At 38.0% G+C, this 17,079-nt stretch overlaps 1 long non-coding RNA gene across 3 annotated transcripts in view; it reads right to left on the bottom strand.

The window, feature by feature from the left end:
* Positions 1-12,885: 12,885 nt before the first annotated feature.
* Positions 12,886-17,079, bottom strand: part of LOC116790564 — a 103,658-nt gene continuing 99,464 nt past the window's right edge. For all 3 annotated transcript variants that reach the window (XR_004358402.1, XR_004358401.1, XR_004358403.1), the window contains one exon: positions 12,886-12,953. This is a non-coding gene — a long non-coding RNA (uncharacterized LOC116790564). The remainder of the gene's footprint in view (positions 12,954-17,079) is intronic.

Genomic DNA, 17,079 nt, shown 5'->3' with positions numbered 1-17,079 from the left:
TACATTCCCAGATTTTCACATCCATTCTGATGGATGCTTCTTGTAAACACTTTGCTCTCAATTTCTACAGTGCACCCACTTTGACCTGGTTGCCTATGTGTTGTTTCATATGACAATAAAGCATCTGTCTATTAGCTATCTCCTATCACAATGGGAAAAGAAACAAAGGACTTTGGGAAAGCAGGAGGAAAAGAAAAAAAAGCACAGTTCTACACTCTCTTCCTCTTCTCAACATTAACATGAAACTGCACTTTGAAAATGAGCTGCCACTTCCTGACATGAAACTTGTGAATTCATTAAGTGTAGCATAATTGTTCATTCCCTCAATGTAGTTGGTTGCCTGAAGCCTATTTCTTTGCAAAAAAATGCAAGAACAAGAATCACATTAATTCCAAGAAATCAGCAGAGAATTAGACACAGTTTTATTTTTGTGCATGAATTTCAAAGAGTCAACTCCAACAAGATGAAAGAAACAGATCTTTAAGAGAAAGGGATTAAAGGAGTAACTTATAAATAATCAATAATATAATTAAGTGCCCATGCAAATGACTTAGAAAAAAAAAGAAATTCTATAGCCGAAGTCTTTTTATGCTCAAACCTTTTCTTTGGTTTCACTTAGGTCACATCAAGCTCAGGCTCCACTCCAAGTTGCAGACTGCAAGTTCATAGTGAGCAAAGCAGTCCTTGAGGGACAAGCCTTCCATATACCACAGCTAGGGTAACTGGCACATCAGCTGTGCTAGACACCTCTTAATTCACCATCAAAGAGAAGCAAAATCAAGCTTAAACCAGCTTTAGCCCTGTGCCCTCAAGGAATAGATATTTGATTTCCAGAGCACTGTTTCTTACCAAGTAATTTCATTCTTCCCAGCACATAAACCTTCAACTGAGCATTTAACTTTTTTCTTCCAGTAAACCTCAGTGTACTGAAACTCAAACCATATGGAGTACAATGTAAGTAATTTTTAATCACTACTGTAACAATAACATTTAGTAGCTGTTTTAATACACATTTTAAATAGAAATAATTTTAATCACCATCGTAATAATCGACGACTGAAACAACTCCAGTCAGCAGTTCCATCATCACACACTCTTCTGAGCTAAGCCTTAGTGTCTGTGGCAGCAGCTCAAAGTTATTAATCTGGACTACCAAAATAACTACTGGCCTCTGTACCTCAAATATTTAGCAGCACTTGCTGTGCACTGTCCCTTTACAGCTGCAAGTGAGGAGTTAAGGAACGTACAGCATTAATGACTCCAAATCACTGTCTAGCTTGGTTACTTCAACAAATGCTGTTTCATTTATCATTGTCACCACAATCATCTTTCATTTTATAAAAGTACCTTGATTAAGTTTTATAAATTAGAACATTAAATGAAACAATAACTTTTTGAAAATACAATGGCCTCTCAGAAATAAGGAAATGTTTAAAAAGGGGCATACAAAACAGATTTGAAGGAGGCTGTTCTTGGTAAATGAAAAGATATGAACAACAAATACTAGTGTAGTTATTTGAGCCTATTCCTATCTCTTGGTTAAATTTAAAGAGGCAGCTATGAAGATCTTTTATATTCGTTTAAAAGCAACCTGATTCTAATAAGAATTGTTAGAGGCAGGTAATAACAGAGAAGGTATCTGTTCCAGTCCCAATTTGCAATTATGTTTTTGCAAACAAGTGAAAAAACCAGCTATCCCCTTCCTTTTTCATGCATTTGAAAGCTATAATTATTTAGACCTTCTAAAGTTGCTTCTAGAGCCACTTCAATTTCTCCAAATCAGATTATCTTTATTTTCAGAAACTTGACCGTAATTTAATTATCATTAACAGTGTTTTCAAATTAACATAATTCCTTTTCAATCCTAAGTAATCAGCCACAGCTATTCCCTCCTAAATAATCTGTAATGGCTTCTGAAGTGTTCTTCACCTTTTTTTCCTATCAGTATTAAAGGGGATTTTGACATCTCCTTTCCTCAGTGCTGCAATATCTCAAAACTCTTGTATTAAAATGGTAACAGTTCCATGCTGATTTACAAGTAAACGTCTTAAAACTGGGATTTTGCCTTGCCAAATCCCAAAATAAGGTCCGTGACACCAAGCAAGCATCAGATACTAAACGTTGTAAATTTTCAGGACAACTTCACAACATAAAATGGAAGTTAAGAAAAATAATGTCTTTCATACTTTCCACATAAAATTTATTTTCTCCAAGTAGTCATTGCCAAATAAATAACTTTTTAATGGCCTATGACTTTTTTTGCTCTATCTCCATATACCCCAAGATTCACATTCTACATTGACTGTGGGTTGCCCAAGACCTTTCTGGGCAGTACCCCACCCTCAGGACAACTTTCTCTTCTTCTTAAATTATGGACTTAATATTACTTACTCTTCTCCAGACTATGTTGGAAATATATTCTGGGGAATATCACTGGTTCTTTACGGTCAACAATTACTACTGGGAAAACAGTAAATAATTTCCTTGAAAATATCTCAACTCCCCTTGGACATTATATTGATCCGTTTTCTTAATCTTATTTACATGTTTATATTTCTATGAACTGCTGGTTCCTCTATCAGACACTGCCATGGTAGGTACTCTGGTTGCCTTTTGATGTCTTGTTTAACAATGATGGCCTCTGACTTGTACTAATTACAACTCTTGTTCTGATTCCATGGAGGTTTTAGAAAGCATGTCAACATATTTTCAGACCTCCCTGTCTCATAGTTCACAAATATTGACTTGACATGGATGATTGCTGCTTAATGGAAGCATCTTCCAGTAAAGAACTCATAAAATCTCATGAAAGTCAAATTAATATTTCTAAACTACTACATAATTTGAAAATGATGGTCCTGTTTTGCTCTGCTCACTGAAAGTATTTTTTCCTTAGATAACTTTTACCTCTACACCCAAAGTAACCTCTTTAATTTTTTCTATATTTCTTCACATATTTCACAGGAATCCTAAAGACATTTACTCAAACCACTCTATCCATAAGCAATATAAAGCAACTGGAGCTCTATGTATCAGGCTAAACAGCTACCATTTTATTTTTACATCGGTTTAATTTGCCATATACTTTGAATATTTTAACTCAATTTCTGTCTCAACCATAAGCTTGGATGCTGCTGCATGTACTCAGTCTGAGGAGAGAGCGCTATTTAAAATTATTCCAATCAGAAGATTGAGTACAGCCCTGGACTTGGCTCTGTGGTGCCATTTCACCAACTGGGTTAAAAAGTGTGCCTTCAAGCAGTGCTTATCATTTAGTCACTATCTTGATTATGCTATTGCCTGAGGACTGCACCAATGTCTCCTTGAAAATATGCTTTGTGTCACATCATTTCATTTTGTTTCTCAGTACTTGGGCTGTACTAAACCAACCATGGGCCATGTGCTATCCAACACTCTCCACCCAGGACCAGGAGCTCTGCTGTTTCCAGGCTTTCATGTTACTGCTTTGATAATGTGGTTTTTTTTAAAGTATAGCTCCCTACACCTGTCAGCCTCTGCAGCTGAAGGATCACAAGAAGAAGGTTATCTTCTCAACTAGTGTGTAAAATTATACAGCATTTTTCTGCAATTTGTTACAGAAACATAACCCACAAGCCTTGCTGTGTGTGTTCAGGGTGCTTTCTGGACTGCATAAATCTTGAGTACTCACAACCTGAGTCGTGCTTCCCCCAGAGCTCAATTTCTAACTACATCATGGCACTCAACAAGCAGCTAAGACAACATAGGTCTGAGGTTCCCCTTGAAATGCACCATTCATGGTACCTTTAACGAGATTATCACGGTGCAATCTATGTGAAAGCTTCCAAATAAATATTTCCTGTAGAAAGCTCTGACAGTAGACAATGAAAAATCCCCACTCACTTTCTCTGTGTGTTTGGTTTAGTTACTTGTTTCTGTTGTTGTTGGTTTTTTGTTTGGTTTTTTTTTTTTTTGGTGGTTGGTTTGTTTTTTATTTTGGAGTTTTATACCTTGAATTAGTTTAAACACACTCTGTGAGTTACTCACTGAATTTTCTAAACTGGCTCCCAGACTGTTCTTTACAGAGTGTTTGCACATACTCAAATCACTGCAGGTCTTTATCTCCCATTTGTTCATCTTAGCACATTTATTCACATTTGTAACAGTTGTGCAACAAGGCACTGCCAAAGATCTCTATTTCATGTCATTATTTTACAAATTTCCTAAGGAGTGATGGTAACATTCCAGAACACAATTCAAGTCTATTTTCATTAAGAGACATAGCTTTCTGTTCAAAAATCCAATAAAGATTACTGCATAGTTGAGAACTCCAGAATAACAGTGCAAAAGGCAAAATAATGCATTTCTAACTCAAACAGAGGAAATAATGTGAAAAGTAAAAGTAAATATGCTATGATCCATCAGAATTAGCTGTAGTGATTACTAGGAAATTAAACAAATACTAAGTAATTAAAAGCTGCAATTTTCTCCTTCACAACACACAGTATTTTACCTATTAAAAATAAATGGCAATATTGTAAATTTAAAAGTCTAATCTACTTATACTGACAAAGACAAGAAACTAGTCCTTATAAAAGAAAATTTCCATAAAACTCTCTAGGAAGGCTGACTATTTTAAAAACCAGAAAAGAAAGAAAACTAGAGATTCCTACTTAGAAGATTAATGCACACAGGAAGATACTCTTAATTAGGCATCCAAACTTTTCTTGCTGCATTTTTGATTTTATACAGCACTGTGGGAGATGGAACTCAGAGAGAGGGAGAAAGACTGCATGAGAGTGTGTGAGTTATAGTTTTCTATTATTACAGTTGTAAAAGGAACTCAGGATGTACCAGAACTAAGAGCTCACTAGCACTCCCTTGAAGATTTCTCCCTCTAGCACAGTGCTAGGAGGCAGGGATGTGGAGGTGAATAATCCTTCAGAAGAGTTCACTGTTGGGCTGGTTGTGTTCCTCTTCACTTCAATAGCATTAGCATTCAGCTAAATAGCTTCAGCATAGCTGAGGTCAAGCACTCTCAAAAATCCAGCTTTAAGGGGTGCTTTTGGCACATCTTCCAGGGAGCAGCTTTGACATATATCTTGGGAGAAAAACACTCCAGTTTACACTTCATGATGGCCCTCCACTGGTACCGAGCAGAATCTAGAAAATTGTTTTCAACATAGTAGCAGGATACTTACACTTTGATAATTCCTCTTCAAAGATTTTCTTTTACAAAGCGTGTCATGTAAACACGTAGAGCCAGTACCCATTTCTCAAGCTGAATAAGTGAGAGCTGAGGTAAATCCCCCGGCAGAATGTCATTACGAGTTATTATGTTGGAAGTGCTTTATTTTTTGAGAGCTGTGCTTGACTGAAACAAAGCTGAAAGCAATCAGGAATTCATATACTACAGTACAGTCTGAATGCCTCCTTGGGTCACGTGGGAACTTAAAGCAACCTCAAGTTGCTCTGACCTACATTTTGATTCAAGGGGCTCCAGGCAGTTATCAGGAAGCAAAAAATTTGGAGGGAATACAGCACGTCCAAAGTAGTCCTTCCTTCGACATTCCACCATTGTGCAGGCATTCACACTTTGCACATAGTCAAGACTACTTATGTATGTAACAAATAATTCCCAGTTGAAGTTCTACCTGTACCAAGCAGTCTTGAGCCTGTGATGGTATTGCTTCCTGGAAGGATTTACCCTGTGACTACTCACTACTCACCTTTATTTTTTTTTAAAAGGATGTTTCAAATTAGAGCAAAATAGCTGTTTCTGTGTTCACACATCTATTCTGTCATAATCCTCTCTTTTTTATTTTACTGAAATTAATAAAATTATGGTAAAAGAACAAAACTCTGCCAGACAGATCCAACCATGCTTTTGTCCATTTGGAATCCACCTCGACTAAGGATGCAGAGTTAGAGCATCAGGGTACAAGGGGAAAGGACTGGTAAGTATGAGTAAGCTCCTCCACTCTCAGAAGTGCAAGTAAATTTATCCAAAGACTCTGATATTTGGCTAAAAGAGATTTTTTGTGCATAATAATTGGATGAGGTCCATGGGATTTAATATAAAGTTCCTCTGAAATAGGAAATTTCATAACCCCACTGTTGCTGTTCCTGTCAAATACTCTTAACTGACTTTGCCCATTATTGCTCTGATGTCCCTGCCCCTGACTGCTGTCTGACTGCTATTCTATTTTTAAGAACAGACTGCTCCCCTGAGTGGCTAATTCTTTTTTTGCTCAGTTTTATCATTTGGCTATTGTCCACCTCCTGCTCATCAGCTATCTTAATGGTTTTGATTTGCCTGCATTTGTGGTACATACACCTATAAACACCCATCAGGTAGCAACTGCACTGCAGCATGTTGGCATGTGTTTTTTTCTCCATTTGCTGTCATTTCCTTTGAGATTAATAGCACTGATTACCACAGGCCAATGTATCAAATCATAAGCTGTTTTTCAGGCTTAAGAAAAGTGGTTAAGAAAAAACAGGTACGGTGAGGTGCTGTACAACTAAACCTGCATGACCATATTTACTCCTGGATTTGCTTGCTTAATCTAAAATTAGGTGTCTATGATACTTGAGCTGTAAAATGCAGTATATGCTCCCACATTCTAGTAATAAAATATACAGCATGCCTATAAAGAAAATTCTATTAAATAATAAGCATGCACTGGAATAAAGTAAAAAAAAAAACCCACAGCTCAATTTGCACTTACTACTTTTTAATATCTGAAAATTTCAGCACAGCAAGCAAACCCAATTTCTCTCTCTTATTAGAAAGATTTGCATATGTATTGTTTTCTGGAAGTCCACACTTTTACAATTATATTTCCAGCATAAAGTGGATAACTAATATAAAGTTCATACAGCACAGATGTATCCTGTGCTGTGGGCTTCAAAGAACTGCCTTTTCTTGATCAGTGCAACCTAGTAGGAAAGGTTGTTGTCAAATGCACACAATTATATCACAGCTAGATGCTGATTGATTGATATGAATCACATATAATGCCTCCTTAATTTTTACCACATCCATAAAATATTGCAGACTCCTGTGCTCATCTTAGGAGCACTATTCAAAATAATTTATACCTCATCCTGTTGCATGGAAGGTTTATTTCATTCCTTCATTAACAAAGGTGGAAACAGCATCCAGATTTCACCACTCATAAAACAGTGTTTTTCTTGACTTCCAGGTCAGTACCTGCATTTGCTTCAGAATTCAAGTTCACTCAAAAAATCATTTTCTACAATTCCATGAATTCCAGGTTTATCTGGAGAAGTTAAACGCCAGCAAAGGAGTGGTCACTAGCACCTTAGCAGAGTGCTTAGTAGAGTACATTATTTGCTTTGAAATCACTTTTGGCAGTGCTGCAGAGGTTTCTACACCTGCAATCGACAGAGTGAAAACAGCCCTTGCAGCTGTCCCAAAGCTTCCTGACACTGTGTATGTAGTTTGGAAGTAACTAGGGGATGTACCTTCACTTGTACATACACACATGCACACATTTTTCCCCAACAGAGCACCCTTTTGCCCTGCTAATCCTAATGGCTTTCACAGGCTTTAGCTACTTCATCAGCTACTTCACAGCTGGTGAGGAATATCTACAGATCATTGGGATGCTGAAGGACAGAGCACAATAATTGATGACACCTAAAAGACTCCATGTCCTTCCTCAGACCTAAGCCAGCTCTCCATGGCTGAGCAACAGCTTTTCTCTGGTTGTCAGGTGAAAGCCAGAGCGACTCAGAGCTCCCAGCTGCTCCTGAGATTGCCAGAACCACCTGTTTGGCCTTCTGCAAACCCTTAAGGATTGCCATTGCTGGCTCACATCCTCAGAGAAAACTGGTACAAGCAACAGTGCAATCTACCCTAATTTCCCTCTGTTCCCTTGAAAGGATATGAGTCTGCTCTGCAAAGTTTCAACTCCTTCGGTTCATAAGGTATCGATAGACATATAAATTGGATCATTAGAGCTGTTTGTAAAAAGACATGGACAGGAAGAAAGAAAGGGAATTTTCTCCAAGTGCAAAAAAATGTACAGCCTGTCCTGAAACAGCACTTTTAAGGACCCTCCTGGCCTTTCTGAGCTTACAGGGTAATTTTACATAATTCATGACTTTGAGTAATATCACATGATTTTACCAATAAGCAATAAAAGTAAACTCTTATTAAAAAGAATTAAAGTCTCAGTATTCGATTGCTTTATCAGAGAGGTCTCAAATTTTCCATTGGTAAGTCAATTATTGGAGTGTGTCAGGATTCTACCCCACCAGAAAGACAAAAACTTTCAACATACTAAGCACTCCTGTTATTTCTGTGAAATAAGTCTTGAGCCAGCTCAGTGGTCTACGCCCCTTTGGTCACAAAGGAAATACTCCAGTATTATTTCTATGGTATAAATTATGACAAATAAGGAACTCGTTGAATTGAACTGTAGCCATTGCACATGGTTTTGCTATTCAGACCAGGCACACACCTTCAAACCTGCCAGAAAGAGGATACAGGAAATAGAGTTGGTTATGCTGCTGAACCATCTCACATGCACTATAGTCCTTTCCAGCTGACCACTTAATTTCCACCTTGTTGTTGTGAACAGAAAAAGAAAAAAATCCTTGTCACAGTACTCAAACAACATATTAGCATACATAGGATTTTATTTCAGCATTCAAATAACCTTTTCTATGCTCAACATAAATGAGGCTCTCTACTTGCTAGTAACTGGAAAGAATACAGACTCTGTTTCTTATAAAGAAAAACATAGACCCAAACCAACAACCTAACAGCAAGAAGAATGCAAGAATGAACGTTCTTAGAGAAAGTGTTGGAAAAAGTATTCATTTTCTGTACAATCTTTTGGAACAAACCTGAAAGGCAACAATGAGGACAAGCCTGTTGGCAAATTATTTTGGGCTACACTGAGAGAATAAAAATGTGTGCAAGTTTTTGTTCAGATGCTCATACCCAGAAAACTGTGTTTCAATGGCAGTGGCTCTGATTAACTGCCCTGACCTTCTGCGTCATGGGCCATAATCTCACATGGGAGAAAGGTCAGAAGCTTACAATCCATTCACTACTGAACTAGTACTTTTTTACAGATAACCAGCGTGTGTTAGAGCATCACTGCAAAGCACTGAAGCCAGGTACCCCATGGTACTCAGGGAAGTTATATAAATGCCACAAACACACATACAAAAGTCTTCTTTTCTTCAAGGCACTTAAAACCCTCAAGACTTCATGCACTGATCAAATTTTAATCCCACACAGTCACTGTAGCACAGCTAAAACCACACACACTTCTGCTGGAGATATCACAGGTGAGAGCTCTTCTGTGGTACAGCTGCAGAAGGACAGAAATTCCCAGCTACCAGAAGCTAAGCCAGCCAAGGCACTCATCAGCACAGCTGCATCTAAACTAGGAGTCTGCTGATGGCATGCAGTTTGTTCTGAATTCCTCGGGGATGTTACTATGGAAACTTTTGTAGTGGGAGGATCTTAGGTCTGGTGCGTACCTCAAAAAGAGAAAGCAGGAACAAAGGAAAAAAATTGAGAAGAATGATAGGAAGCCCTATCAGCACACTCTGTTCCCTTTACTGTCCCACTGGAGAACCCCAATAGAGATGAGGCTCTTCTTATAGGCAGTAACCAGGCACATCACACTTCACGTTCTTAGCTATTTAACAACTGACCATTGGATATTTTTTTACATTAAAAAAATATACTAGAATTTTACCCAGCTGCAGACAAACTTCTGCTAATCAAAACATTTACAAATGGTTCTAAAATGTAAGATATGCATCTTGATACAACTCTAAATTCACCCAGTTAAAAATTAAACAATAAAAAAAATCTATGCTTGACACAAAAGCCCACTGCCCTACTCCAAATACACAAAGCCTGCTGGCTTGCTACCAAAGAGAACATAGAAGCAACACTGACATAGATTTGATTATCTCACAAAGACAGTCAGAAAATTAAATGGAGAAATTTATGTAAAGCTTAATATGTAGACTGACTGCTTCTGCTTTCATGTACCCAACAAAACCTGTGTAGGTGGTAGCACAGTCTCCAAGTTTTCACAGAAATATTTTAGCGTAATGGTAGCTAGGAAAATTGACTCAGTTATGAAGCTTTCTGTGCCTGAAACATAGGAATATTACAGGAATCATCACTTCTCTCAGAGAAATGAAATCATATTGGGAGGAACCAACAGAACATGCTTAGAAATTGTAGTCAATATAATTTTTTTCCAGTATTAAGGCTGGCAAAGAGCAGTCTCCTCAGCCTCTCTTCCTCTCCAGTGTATTTCTGTTTCAATATACGTATCAATATTAATTTCCCCTGCAGAGTTACTGTCATATCTAATGAACAAACACATGCTATGTGACATGTCTTTTTAAGCCCTTGATTTTTACATTACCTCAAATTAATTCAGATCGTTAATGATATATTTTAAAGTGGTCCCAATTAAAAAGATGTGCTGTAAGACCACAAAAAGTTAATATAATGCATAAAATCACATCCGTGTATGTTCCTGTTCCCTGTCACAAAAGAGCTGCCCAATTTTCCTTTCAAATTTTCATTTAGAAAACCCTTCAAAAACTATAACGATGCCTCACAAGGTATTATTACAGTGCTAGAAGGAAAGCAAATACAGCTCAGCTGTTTTGCTCTAAACAGACTATTTAATTTATAAGTTGGTTCTGCAAACACCCATTCTCGAAATGTCATCTTCTTCAAGATGTTCTAGACCAGTCAAGCACATTGACAGTACTTCATAACAACAGTTTTATACATGAACCCCCTAAATTATAATCCACAATATTATTAAACTCAAAAGATGAATCGCAAATTAATTTCAGATATTTCTTTTCTTCTCATAATTTCAGCTCCATATTGAATCTCAGCTGAATACTTCCTCATTTCTGGAAGCCATCACATCACTCAACGTATTTTAAGGAAGCTGTTAACGCACCAGAGAGTCCAATGTCTTTCAAAACAACAAACATATAGACTAATCCTGGATTCATTACTCATGTCTGTGTTTGCCAATAATGTGGCCTAGCAAGAGAAGACTTAAAACATTAAGGTAGTGCTGCACAGAACTTAATGTCCATATTACATCCACTCGAGAGGATTTGTACTTCAGGTTAGCCCTTCTCTCATCCTGTGGTCTGAATGTGAGGCTGAAGCACATTAGGTGTGTGTGTGGAATACATCCTTAAGTTCAGTCTAACTCAAAAGGAACTCTGTGTCTCTACAAACACTTCAGGATGTGAGCCAAAGCACAGCAAGTGCTGATGATCTGCTTCAAAAGCATGCTTGTGAATCAAAGTAAAGCACAGAAGGAGACGTGCCCATTGAAGTCAATGGGACCTTTATCACTCCTTTCAGTGAGATAAAACTTACTTGATCCTTCCCTCCCTTTGGTGTTTTTTTCCCCTCTGATCTTTCCATTTAGGTTTAATAAGAGGTGAAAGGTAAAAAAGAATTGATAAATAGAGTGGAAGAATAGCGTGTTGAATAAAGGGAAATTTTGCTGGTGTGTTTATTTAGATTGCTTTGATTTATTGTGGCTTTTCTCATTCTCACAATCATGCTCTTAGAACCAAAGCAATGGGATAAAGCTGGTGATGTTTCCATGGCTGTACTCAGTTGTTCACTTTAGGGTCATAGTGCTGTGCCCAAGCTGATTACTCCTGAAGGCAATGGGGTTCTCCAGAGGCTGAACAGTCTGCTCGCATTCAGCTGGTTGTACTTCTGGGCATTAAAGAAAATGTCTATGATGGCAAAGGTAACACATAAATTTGTCAGCTCTTTAGGATCCTTTGGTCCCAAGTACTTTCCTCAGAAACATCTCCCCTCCCTCTTGCTGATATAGAGGGGAAATAAATGCGAGTGTAGATGAGGTACCAGCACCTACAGTGCCCTAAATGAACATGAAAATCTAGTTACTGTAGAAGGGGCTATTTAAAAACATCACACCCAGAAATACAAAAAGGTTTTCATTTTGTATTATGCCTCTTCATAACCTCCTGTAGAAGAACCTCCTTCATAAATTATATATTTTTCTTTCCCTTTCAAACTGGTAAAGCCATTCATCTTATGATTTATCATTTCCACAGAAGTGATTGGGTGATTATGCATACTTATTGTCTACTCCAGAGATAATGCGTGAAATCCAAACATATATTATGAAGATGGTGTGTATGACATCAAATTAAGACTTAACAAGCCCTTAATATTGTCATAAAACAAATAAAAAAGTGCTGATCAGACTATAAATAAACACAAACCCAATCTTTTAGCATAGATCTTTTCCAAAAGTTAGATACCACCCCCTCATATTTTTTAATAAAGTCCTAGAACTGTCACCACTTCTTCCAAAGAGAAGGGTGAGTCCAGCACATCTATCCTTTCAGAAAGTATACTTACTACAAACTGTACTCTAAGCCACCAGCAGGTTTGTGAGAAAAAAAACAAATTAAGACAGTTGCTTTCTTTTTGTCCTGGTCTTTAATAAAAGTGTCATGACTTTATGATGTTGTAGTCTGCACAGCTTTGCTGACAATTTTGCTCCCTGAGATAATGCACCTGCAGCCTTGGAAATGAGCCAGACCTTGGTTTGAATAAATAACAGACTTTTTTTTCCAAGAAAGAGGAACGTCTAACAGTGAAAGCACCGTGCTAACAAAGCTTTCCACAAGAATAAATGTTACAGGGAAAAAGACTATAAAAAGTGCACCTCAAATGCTTCCTATTTGCTGGCCTGAAGTCAGCAAAATCAAGTTCAGTAACCTTCCCATCCAACTGTCCAAATAGAAATGTTTGTTGAAATCTGTACTTAGATCACTGAGAAAGGATAAGGCATCAAGCAGAACAGAATGTTTGGTATGAGAACATCCAGACCTGGGGTAGGTGCCACTTAATCACCCATCTTCCCTTCCAAAAAGGAGTGGGCCTGAAAGCAGAGGGGAAAAAAGTGGTGTTTAAAACCATAATCCAAAGAGCAGAGGAGTCCTGTGCACTGCACGGGGCCTCTCTGTGATCTGACACGGGAATCCTTGGACCCTCAGTGCGGCCACTCTGAGAGAAGAAATGAACCTGTAATTCCAGACTCTCCTCTCTGTTCTTGTTCAACAACCAAGGAGCATTTCTTCCTTCCTTAACCATTTGCCCATGCTGCTCCTACTCACTGTTGCATGGCTCCTTTGCCTCTGGAGAAGTACTCTTTTGGAAGCTTCTCTCACCTACCCCACCCAACTGCTCCACCTGCTGTCCACACTGTCTCTCAAAACTGCTGGTTCTTTCTAACGACCTGCCTTGGTCACAGCTGAAGATTGTGGGAGACCAAGAGAAGCCTGATTATGAAATGTGGAAAAAAGAAATAGATGTCTGCGAGCAGATCTGCGGGACTCCTGAAAACAACACCTGTAGCACATTTAAGTGACTGCTTGGACTGTTGTGACTCTGTACCCAAGTTTACGTTTAAAGTTTATTGTATTTTTACCCTTCGTTTTACCCCATTTCACAATTTTCATAAAAATCCCTGTTGTTCTGTATTCCCTGTTATTCCTCTTTCCCCTAATTGGTTGTTTAGTGCTGCATTGCAGCATTGCCTTATATGGTAATTCCTTATATGGTTATCCCTTTCCATTAATGGTTATGTCCAAATCCTGTCTTCCATATATGTCTCCCATTTGCATGCTCCACCCAGAACCCACCTTCTTTTCCAGTACCTTCCAACCCTACTCTTTATAAACCAGTGCACCTTTCAATAAATGACCATTTCACCCTCTAACTCTGGAGCGGTTGAACCCTTATTTCCCACTGAGCCATGCCAGAAGATCATTAGGTTCCTGATGAGTGGAAAGCAAGCTCTTGGTAACATTCATCCTGCCAGAATTACTGGTGGATCCTCTGCAAATGCATGGAAGGTGTGCGAACTAACTAGGCAAAATCTGCTAAGATATTCTGCAGTTTCTTATTAGTGTAAAATCAGATTAGATTTTGGCCTCAGCCTTATGGCAGGCTGGAATTAGGCTACATTTTCTCTTTTCAATCCTTGTACATATCACTCTTACACAAACCACCTTTTTTTGTGCACCTGGGGGTCCAAAACCTTGCTGGCAACAAGAGATGCACAGGTCATTTATGGGATGAACCTGGAACGGCCTTCTCACAGTGATAAACAATGTCCCCACTAGGAAAACATGTCTTCTCTAGTTCTCATTTAATAAACAGATGCACCTGTGCCAAGGCTTTCCTGGGCAAAACTTAAAACAGCTGAATATTCCATGGTAGATAATTATGCTCTACATTAGGTATTTCAGCAAATTTGTACCATTTAACCACAGCATTGCCATGGGAACCTTTAAAAAAAAATTAGGAATTTTAAAATGTCTTTAAAGTTTAAGGCAGACTTTCAGGACAGCTTAGAAGTTGTTCCATTTCTATTTCCTTAAAATTCCTAATATGAGCTCACATTCTTCTAATGTTTGACGCAGGGAAGTTTCACTGAGGCTGCTGAGTTCTAAGGATGCAAATCATGTATTGCAATATTTTTTTCCCATTCATTATGATGTAAACATCTTCTTAAAATTATTCTAATATACGCATGTGCTTTATTACAGATGGTTCTTTTTGAAAAAGCTATTGAGACAGCATAGCCAGTTTTAGATTTTCTAAAAGTGTCAGAACTCTGTAGTACTCATCCAGCTGAGACTGATCGCTGAGGATAGGTTAACTATGTTTACAAGAATATTTGAACATCTCTAATCCAGTTTACACACCCGCTCTCAGCCAGCATGTGTTTCTGCCAGCTGCTTCTGCCAGCTTCATCCCACCTGTGGCAGGTGGGATTTTTCGTGTTTTCAAGAAGTAGGGGGGAGAATCAGCAGCACTCCTAAGACTATCAAGGACTCTCACATCTTAAGACTTTTTAAGACACTCATGATCTCAAGAGCCTCTTGGCAGGAGAGTTGAACAGTCACAAGGTCTTTGGTTCCTTTGCCATTTCGAGATGCTCACAGGTCGTAGCAGTTGCAGAGCATTCCCGGGGTACCAGCACTGCCTGGCAGCAGCTCAGGGCTCCCTGCACGAGGTAGGATGGGTGGCACCTTACACAACAATGCACAACACTGATGCTTTCATCCCAGTGTTGCACTCCCAGGGCAAGCAGATGATGTAGAAGACGTCTTGAGTCACATCTGCCTTTTGTTTCCATGATGGGGTAATTCCACACAAGAGGACCTTCCTTCTGCTTGGCTGAACAGCTTGTGGTGCACAGTTCAAAGCAGGCCAGAGTGCACACAACCACCCGGCACTGCCTGGGAACTTCTGACACAGGAAAATTTCCAGCTGAAAACATAATGCTCCTAAACTGTGTTGTATTCATTACAGAATTTACTTAAATCTTCCTCTCCTTCAGAAAACTGAGCAAACCATGATTGACATTTTGCACCTAGCAATATATACAGATATTCAACAGAATCTGCATCCAAACAATTTTAAATAATGAATACAAATTATGTGATCTAGAAAACATCCAAATACTCCATGAAGCCACTGTTAGAAAACTTCTGGACAAAACTAATCTTTTGGAGCACTAAGAATTCTAGTGAGACAAAAATAATAATTAAATTATTATTTTGGGTGTTGTCACCCTAACAATAGTAAATTAAGTGGTTTAAGAAACATCTAAAAAAAGCTGAGGATAGTAGAGCCACACTCTATAAAACCAAAAGAGAAAGGATGGTTATTAAAACTTTCTTCCTCCTTCCTGAATTGTTTTATGCGGAATTCTTTGAACCATGCTACCAAAGATGTAATTTTTTTTTATGGGAATGTTTGTGCTGCTATGATTTACTTCCACTATTAGAATGATATCAATGAATTAGTAACAGCAGCCTAAGGAATCATTACACCTTGAACCAACGGGAGGAAGCCACTAGAAAAGAATTATTTAATGACATGATATATTTTGAAGATTACAATTTCTCCAAGATAGTTTGAGTCTTATGTTTACTGGGAAACCCAGCTTTGCAGAACATTGAATTTCTCATCAAGCACTTTCCAGTAGTGGATCACAATCTACAGGAAGAGATGTCAGAGGTGCTTAAACTTGTTCTAATATATGAATAACTTATTTCCTCTGCCTTTAAAATCAAAGGACTCAAACCAGCTTTCTCCTGGACAACTACAGATAACTTCATATTGATTTCATCCTAACTTCTCTAACTGTGAACTCTCCAAGAAGCTGGAATATGTAAACCCACCACCATTAAAAGGGCAGCTGTTTTGTTTAGTCAATGAACTTATACCTATTACTTAATTTTATTTTTTTCCCCAGGTGTGATACAAAATTATCCCTCATCATATCAAACCAACTGCCTTCTGGGGGGGAGAGTTTTCTTGGGTTTTTTGTTTGTTTGTTTGTTTTCTGGTTTGTTCATTTTTTAAATTCAGCAACCTTCTATTTGAGACAGGAGAAAAATGAAAGCTTAAATGCTTTAGGACAAAGAAATGCAAAATGAAGCAGAAATAATGAAATGTTCTCTAATGAATAAATGTACTTGTTTCCTTTGTTCCAAAACCCCAGAGTTTTTGTGGAAAGTAAACAATCATAAGAATGATACTTTCATTAATCTATTAGGATGAAGTAACCTACTACAGAGAAATCAAAATTTCAGAGTATATTCAGAAACCAATCTCTTGATGCATTATTCCTACTGTACTTGTCAAATAGCTTGTTGTTAAAGACAGTATAAATCATCTTTATTGAAGTTCTGGGTTCTTCAGCTACAGCTATGATGTTATGCTTTTCTGAAGATAAAATAATACATAATAAAAAACAACAGAGAGCCTATTGCTCTGCTTACTGAATAATAAGCACACAGTAACTTTAAGTAAAGGACTGAAATCTAACTGGCAGATTTTTTTCCCCCTCAGTTCCTACTTTCTGTTTCAGAAGGTTGAAGGCATTTTGAGAACGACTTCATGTATTCAGACCGTGCTGAGCCCCTAACACAGGAAAAGGGGTGAGAGGATGATTTTTCTAATATCACAATGAAAGTAGGTAAGGAAAT

This window comes from Chiroxiphia lanceolata, chromosome 8, assembly GCF_009829145.1.
Source record: "Chiroxiphia lanceolata isolate bChiLan1 chromosome 8, bChiLan1.pri, whole genome shotgun sequence".
Lineage (NCBI taxonomy): Eukaryota > Metazoa > Chordata > Aves > Passeriformes > Pipridae > Chiroxiphia > Chiroxiphia lanceolata.
Note: the sequence above shows the minus strand (reverse complement) of the source record. Positions and strands in the feature narration are given on the sequence as shown.